An 8,089-nucleotide genomic window follows, 5' to 3' on the forward strand; every position below is an offset into this window, starting at 1 on the left:
CAAAGATGAACTTCTCTCCTATTAAAAGTGGAGCGGGGCTGGGGATTTAGCTCAGCGGCATAAGCACCTGCCTGGCAAGTGTGAGGTCGTGAGTTCAATCCCTGATACCAAAAAAATAAAAAGAACTAAAGATGGAGGAAACACAGACTTCGATAGCAGCCACATTTAGGTGGTGATATCGTGGCAGAACCAACCTCTAAGCCTTTAATATTTATTTTCCTGGGGGGGAGACTACAGGTAAAGCATAAAATATGTAAGATGGTAAAAGTATTACCAAAGGGAAGTCCGGGAGGAGGGTTAGGAAGTGTTGCCATGGTGATAGCTTCCAGATTTCCTACACCACCAGGTTTATTACTTTATAAATTTTGTAGCTTAAAACTGCCAGTATAAGAAAATACAAATTTAGACGCCTCCAGCAAGTTCACTAAGTCCCAAATTTAGACGCCTCCAGCAAGTTCACTAAGTCCCTGGCCCAATGCTTTGGTCTGTGTGTACAGATGGTGAATGTTGCCTTAATAAACAGCTGTATGCTTTGATTCATGAAAATCGCGTTCATCGGCTTTCACGAACATTACCATGGCATAAAGGCATTTATTGTACACACAGCTTCAGTACTGTCTCTATGACTCCCCAGACAGCTGAGCTTCCTCTACAGAATGAGAAGGGCCTGTGTTCTAGTTTCCCTGTAACATTTATCTGGCTCCAGAGACAGCTCAGAAACACACACACTGTGTGTCTAGAAGACTAAGAAGCCATTCATGTGCTCATTTTCCGAAGTCTGCCACAACCCTACAGATGGACTGGTGCCTTTATTGCAAACCTTACAGGTTAGCCAAGGTACACGGTCTACCCAAGACTCCCAGGAGCTTTTGCTTTAAATACAGAAAACGCTATTTAGTTTAACAAATACTTTTCTATCCTAACTTTTACCTGTTTGTAGATTGCTTCAGACTTAAATAGGACTTTTTTCTGTAATAAACACTGCAGCCCTCTCCCCTGGTCCTTTGTCAACTTTGCCCATTTGTCCTTCTAAGATTATCTCAACTCCGTTATCTGGTGAGAAATTATAAACTCAAACCATCTTGCATGGTGATATTCCAAAACACTGCCTCCGATAAGCAGACTCTTCATAACTGGCAAGCAGGTATGCCGTTTTAATCAGATGACTCTTATTTATTTTCTAATAGTTAATACTGTGCCTGACACCTGACCTGATCTAATCTACTCAGCAACCTCACTGCAAGAAACTCTGAAAAAATTCTTTTTATTTTAAAGAGAAAAAATATATAAAAATAAGATAGGGTAACAATGGCTAATATATTGCATATTGTTATCTTTACTCAGAGTACAAGATATCAGCATTTAATTGTCCAAATAATATTAGCACAAACCTTTTTCAATGAATGAGAAATTAGTAGTGTAATTATATATATAATTGTATATATATAATTTTATTTTTGCTTTTCCCTTCCTTTTCTCCACCCCCCACCCCAGTCCAGTTTCTCTTTCCTTTTGAAGCTTCTTCCCATTTTATAATACCTGCTGTACTTGGATCTTGTTTACTCTTTCAGCTTCTCACACTAGGCAGACAGTGCAGTGTTCACATGTGAATCTGGTTTATTTCACTTATGGGTATGGTCTTAAGTTGCATCCATTTACCTATAAAAATCTCCAGTGTATCCTTTGAGGCTGAGTAGACCTTCACTGTGTAAAAAGACCGTACCTTTTTTATTCATTCCTCAGTTAATGGGCATTTAGGTCATTTCCAAGATCTAGGTGTTAACAAGTTGTGCTGCTGTAAACATGGGTGCACAAGTATTGCTGTGGTATGGTGTTTTTAATTCTTCTGAGAGGACACCCAGAAAAAGAATAGCTGTCAAATGGGATCCCTAATCCAATTTTTTTTTTAGATATCTCCACACTGATTTCCACAGGGACTGCACCAGTCTACACTCCGACCAACAGTGGAGAAGGGTTCCTTTCTGCCCACAGCCTCTCTAGCATTTGTTATAGGTTGGTTTCTTAATAATAGTCATTTTTGGGGCTGAGGCTTTAGCTCAGTGGCATAAGCACCTGCCTGGCAAGTGTGAGGTCAGGAGTTCAATCCCCGGTACCAAAAAAATAAAGATAAAAATAAACAATAGTCATTCTTTCCAGGATGAGGTGGAATATCAATGTTGCAATGGAATGACTGGTGATGTTGAACATTTTTTAATATATTTATTTGCTGTTTGTATTTCTTCATCTGAGAAGTGTGTATGCATCTCAGATGCCCATTTTTGGATTGGGTCTTTAAATTTGGGAGGTCTGATTTTTTTTTTTAGTTCTTTATATATTCTCAATAGTTATCCTTTGAGGCACAGTTTGCAAACATTCTTTCTTACATTGTGCGTTGTCTCTTCACTCTGTTGGTGGTTTCTCTTGATGTGCAAAAGCTTTTTAATGAGATGAGATCCACGTGTTGATTCTTTGTGATAGTTACTGTGAGACTGGGGTTTTAGTCATACAGTCTTTGCCTGCACCAATGTCTTCAAGAGTTTTACTTACTCTATCTTCCAGCAGATTTAATGTTTCTGTTTTAATATTTAAATCGTTGGTCCACTTTGAATTTAGTGCATGGTGAAAGATATGGATCCAGTTTTAATCTTCAGCATGTGCAGAGCCAGTTTTTCCAGCACCATTTATTAAAGAGGCTGTCTTTCTTCCAGTGGATGTGGTTGGCACCTTTGTCAATGATAAGGTAGCTAAGTGTCTTTGTAGTTGTGCCTGCATCTTCTAATCTGTTCCACTGATCTTCTTTCTTTATTTTTTTTTTTTGCCAGTACCACACTGTTTTTATCACAGTAGATTTATAGTGTAATTTCAAGTCAGGAATTGTGATGCCCCCTGCCTTATCTTTGTTGACCAGGATTGCCTTTGCTATTCTATGTCTCTTCTAGTTCTGATGAATTTTACAATTCTTTCCTCTAATTCTGTGAGATACACTATTGGAATTTTGATCAGAATTGCATTAATTCTATAACAGATTTGGAAGTATGGTCATTTTCACACTATATTGGTTCTTCCTACAAAAGAACATGGGATATCTCTCCATTTCCTAATATCCTCTTTAATCTCCTTTTTCAAAGCACTATACTTTCCAGTGCAGAGGTCTTTTACATCTTTCGTTAGGTTTATTCCTAGGTATTTCAATTTTTGGGTGCTATTGTGAAAGGTTTCTCCCTAATTTCTCTCAGTGAATCTGTTATTTGTGTACAGCGAGGTACTGATTTTTGAATGCTGATTTTGTATCCAGCTATGCTACTGAATTTATTAAATCTAGCAGTTTTTTAGCGGAGTTTTGGGGTTTTCTCTGTAGAGTATCATGTCATCTGCAAATAATGATAATGTAACTTCTTCCTTTCCTATCCTTACTCCTTTCTTTCCCTTGTCTAATTGTTCTGGCTAAAGTTTCCAGGACTATGTTGAATAAGAGTTAAGACAGTGAACATCCTTGTCTTGTTCCTGATTCTAGAGCTTTCAGTGTTTGTCCATTTAGTATGATGGTGACTGTTGGTTTGTCATAGATGGATTTTATCAGATTGAGATAAAGACCATCTATTCCAATTTTCTGTAGGGTTTTTATCATGAATGGGTGCCAGACTGTGTCAGCTTTTCTGCATCTATTGAGATGATCATATGATTTTTGTCCTTGATTCTGTTAGTGATATATTATACTTACTGATTTATGTATGTTGAATCAACCCTGAATCTCTGGGGTGAGTCCCACTTGGTCATGTTATTTAATCTTCATGATGATTTCCTGCATTGTTTGCCAGCATCTTTTTGTTTTGTTTTGTTTTGATTTTGTGCTGGAGATTGAATCCAGGGTCTTTGCACAAAACTGCATCCCCAGCCCCTTTTCAAAATTTTTTTAAAATTCTGAGACTGTTTTCTTTGCAAAAATGGTTGAGAAAACCAGGTTGAGTTCACTGCCATTGTTTAAATCATCAGACTTGTATTTTAGGTAGGTAGGACCTGAACACTGTGGAATCTTCCAGACAAATACATGAGTAGTTGAGAACTATACCTCTGTTAAGGAGCAAGGAGCTTACTAGAACTAGCATAAAAACAGGAGTGAGCATAACAGGTGCCACAAACTGATGGTGGTAACTAACACACAAGATAAGCAACACTGCACTTGGGAATAAAAACAAAAGGATCAGATTATTTTGCACTGTGGTGGATTACACAAAATGTAATTTTGTATATTATAAATAGAACCTTTCAAATTTTAAAGCCAAAGGCCATACGTGGGGGCACTAGGGAGACTGAGGCAGGAGGATCACTGTGAGTTTGAGGCTAGCCTGAACTACACAAGATGACCCTGTATCAAAAACAAACAAAATTTTATGGGGGCTGGAGGTTTAGCTCAGCGGCATAAGCACCTGCCTTGCAAGCAGGCAGTCATAAGTTCGATCCCCAGTACTGATAAAAAGGAAAAAGACAAAAAAAAAAATTTAAAGCCAAAATGCTCCAAAAATTCTAAAAGCAGTGAAATAATACCTTTAACACTGGGTAAAATACTAGGTGATGCGTCTTGTTGCTGGTAGGATGGGATGGAGATATACCAGGCTTGAGTCAGCTCTGGCATTTTGCTATCGTTTTTCAAATCTTGTTTTTTCTAAAACTTTAATACCTACAGCCAACAGTCTCTGCTTGATAACCTTATGCCCGCCAAATCCAGAGGAGCCTAAAGTATAGCTTGCAATTGGAATGCGTTCATTCCTAGGAGAAAAGGTCATTTCCTGAGGGTGAGAATGATGGGATCCCATTACGCAGGGTAGCTGCTCCACAGTACCAGACTTATGAAAAGCCACCTTTTGATTAAATAGCCATCCATCTCCTGCACTTCTCCAAGACGTCTTACCTCAGGAGTCCCTAGCCAGGCTCCTTTTCCCTGTCTGGTGGCTGAGTGACTTCTGCCAGTATCTATTGTTTTTGTTTAGTTTGTTTTGAGACAAGTTCTCGCTATATAGTTCAGGCTGATCTTAAGTTCACTATGAAGCCTACACTGGCCTCAAACTTGTGGCTATCCTCCTGCCTCAGCCTCAGGGGTGCTGGATTACAGGCACGTGCCACCACATCCAGCCTGTTTGCCAGTATTTTACTAAGGATCTTTTCATCTCTGCGCATTAAGGAGATTAACCCATAATTCTCTTTAGTTGGGTTCTCCCCTGGTTCTGGTATCGGGGTAATGCTTGCTTCTAGGAATGAATTTGGGAGTATTCCTTCCCTTTCAGTCTCATTAAAGAATTTGAGAAGTGGTAATATCAGGTCTTCTCTAAATTTGTTAGAACTCAGAGTCTGGACTTTTCTTTGATGGCAGGTTTTTAATTACATCTTCAATTTCATTGATTGATACTAGTTTATTTAGGATTTTTATGTCTTTACTCAGCTTTGGTAATTCATATATATCTAGCAATCTGTCCATTTCTTCTGCATTTTTCATCTTATTAGAGTACAAGTTTCCAATGTAGGTATCGATGATCTGGAATTCTGGAGGGTCCTTTGTGGTCTCACCCTTTTCATTCTTGATTACATAGATTTGAGTCTTTTCTTTCCTTTTTAATAAGGTTGGATAAGTGTTTGTCAATTTTATTTAATCTTTCAAGAACCAAATCTTCAATCACTGATTCTTCATATTTTTTTTAGTCTGCATTGCATTAATTTCTGCTCGGATCTTTTTAAGTTTCTCCCTTGTACAAGCTTTTGGCTTAGCTTGCTCTTCTTTTTCAAGAAGTTTTAGGTCCATCATTAAGTTGTTTTTTGCTTGCTCAGTTTTCCTGATATTGGTATTTACTGCTATAAATTTCCCTCTTAGGACTGCTTTCATTGTGTGCTGTAAATCCTGGTATTTTGTGTTGTCACTATCATTCAGCTGTAAAAACTCTTTAATTTCATCTGTGACGCCCCGCTTGCTCAGGAGGGTGCTATTTAATTTTCATGTTTATGAAGTTCTCGTGGTTCTTTAACCACCGAGTTCCAATTTCATTGCACTACAGTCTAATAGTATGCATGGGATAATCTCAGTTCCTTTGCATTTACTTATGTATGCTCTATGAGCTAATATGTGGTCTATTTTGGAAAACACACCGTGTGCAGCTGAGAACGTGTATTCTGATATTGTGGGGTGGAACACTATTAAGTCTATCTGTTCAAAAGTTCGGTTTAGTTTTAATATTTCATTTTTTGTCTAGTTGATCTTTTTGTGACATTGGTTGAGATCCCCAATACAACTGTATTAGTGCTTGATTTTATTTTTCATGCCCATTAGTGTTTTATGTAAAACTATAGTTGAGTATACTAATATTTTTGCATATATTTTTATGATTGTTCTCTTATTTCTGGATTGTTCCCTTTACAAGAAGGTCGTGACTTTTAGCTCTCTTAATCAGTCTTGGCTTGAAATTCACTTTGTCTGCAAATAGCTAACCCTGCTTTTTTCTCAGTTCCTGTCACATAGAGTAGTTTTCCATCCTCTGACTTTGTCTATGAACTTCTTTTTGAATTGTTTCTCGTATGCAGCATATTGTTGGATCTTGCTTCTGGATCCGTCTTGCCAATCTGTGACTTCTGACTGGTGAATGAGAACACTGATGATAACTGATATGAATTACATGTATGCTCTTCATGTTATTTTCCTGTTAGCTCCCCCCTTTTTCCAATCTATCTGGCCTTGCCAGATAGATTCCTTCTGTTGGGGTTCATGGAGCTGTAGTCCTTATCTCTTTCTACAATGTCCTTAAAAACATTTTGTAGTAGTGGTTTGGTGGTCATAAATTTCCTCGTATGTTCTCTGTCATCAAAGATTATTTCTCTATCAATTTTGAAAGATAGTTTTGTGGGGTACATCAGTCTGGGTTGAAAGTTGTTTTCCTTTAGAACTTGGAGCCCTGCACTCCAAGCTCTCCTTGACTTGAGTTTCTGCTGAGAAATCAGCTGTGATTGGGGGCTGGGGATTTAGCTCAGTGGCATAAGCACCTGCCTTGCAAGCAGGCAGTCGTGAGTTCGATCCCCGGTACCAATAGAAAGGAAAAAGACAAAAAAAAAAAAAAATCAGCTGTGAATCTGACGGGCTTTGCTTTATAGCTGACTTGTTTCTCTTCCCTAACAGCTTTTAGGATTTCATCCTTATGTTGAATTTCTGGACTCTTGACTATGTGCCTGGATGCTGATTTTTTTCTGTCATTGCTACCTGGAGTCCCATATGCCTCACTTATCTGTATATCAAATTCTTTTTCTGTTAGGGAAGTTTCTGAACAAATTCTAAACATTCACTTACAAACAGCTGCAAGTCCTTATAAACCTGAAGATAGCATCACGAAAATACTGAGGCCATTTTTTGGGTGACAGAAATGCTAAGACTAAATCTGCTATTTTGAATGTCATTTTCAAACACCCAAAAAGAGGAACTCTGCCTGATATTATGGATGGAAGAAATATCACTCAAAAGCTAGATAATACTGACTACTATTCTTTGTGTGTGAAATCTCCAGATAATTAGAAGTACACATCTAGAATCCCAAAATGGCCTCTTCAATGCCCTTCCCTCAGCGATCCACAGAGAGAACTCTGTGCATCGGACGGATCTTACACCTGTGATGAGGTTACTTCACCTGGCAGCTAAGGTTATGTTCAGGCACTCTTAGTGGGCCTGAGCTAATCCAGTGAGCCCTTCAAAGGGCTCTTCGTGGAGATGTAAAGCATGAAGGGAGTCAGATGTGAGGGAATGAAGGACCTTTTCCTGCTCCTAGCTCTGCAGGTGGGAGCAGCCATGTGGCAAAGACTGGTGACCTCTAAGCACTGTGGGTAGACCTCAGCTATCAGCAAGGGATGGGGACCTCTATCTTACAATCGAAAAGAACTGAATTCAGATGCACACCAAGTGCAGGCCAGGAACATGACCTCCAGCCTCTTGCCGGGATGAGAACACAGCGTGATCGACAGCCTAACTTCCAGCACTGTGAGAACCTGTCTGGGTTTCTTACCTGCAGGACTACAATGGCAGTGAGGGTTCTTTTAAGCCACTACGTTTAATGTAATCAGT

The sequence above is a fragment of the Cavia porcellus genome, unplaced genomic scaffold (genome assembly GCF_034190915.1).
Source record: "Cavia porcellus strain 051 isolate PalLab524CR breed Dunkin Hartley unplaced genomic scaffold, mCavPor4.1 scaffold_19, whole genome shotgun sequence".
NCBI classification, from domain to species: Eukaryota; Metazoa; Chordata; class Mammalia; order Rodentia; family Caviidae; genus Cavia; species Cavia porcellus.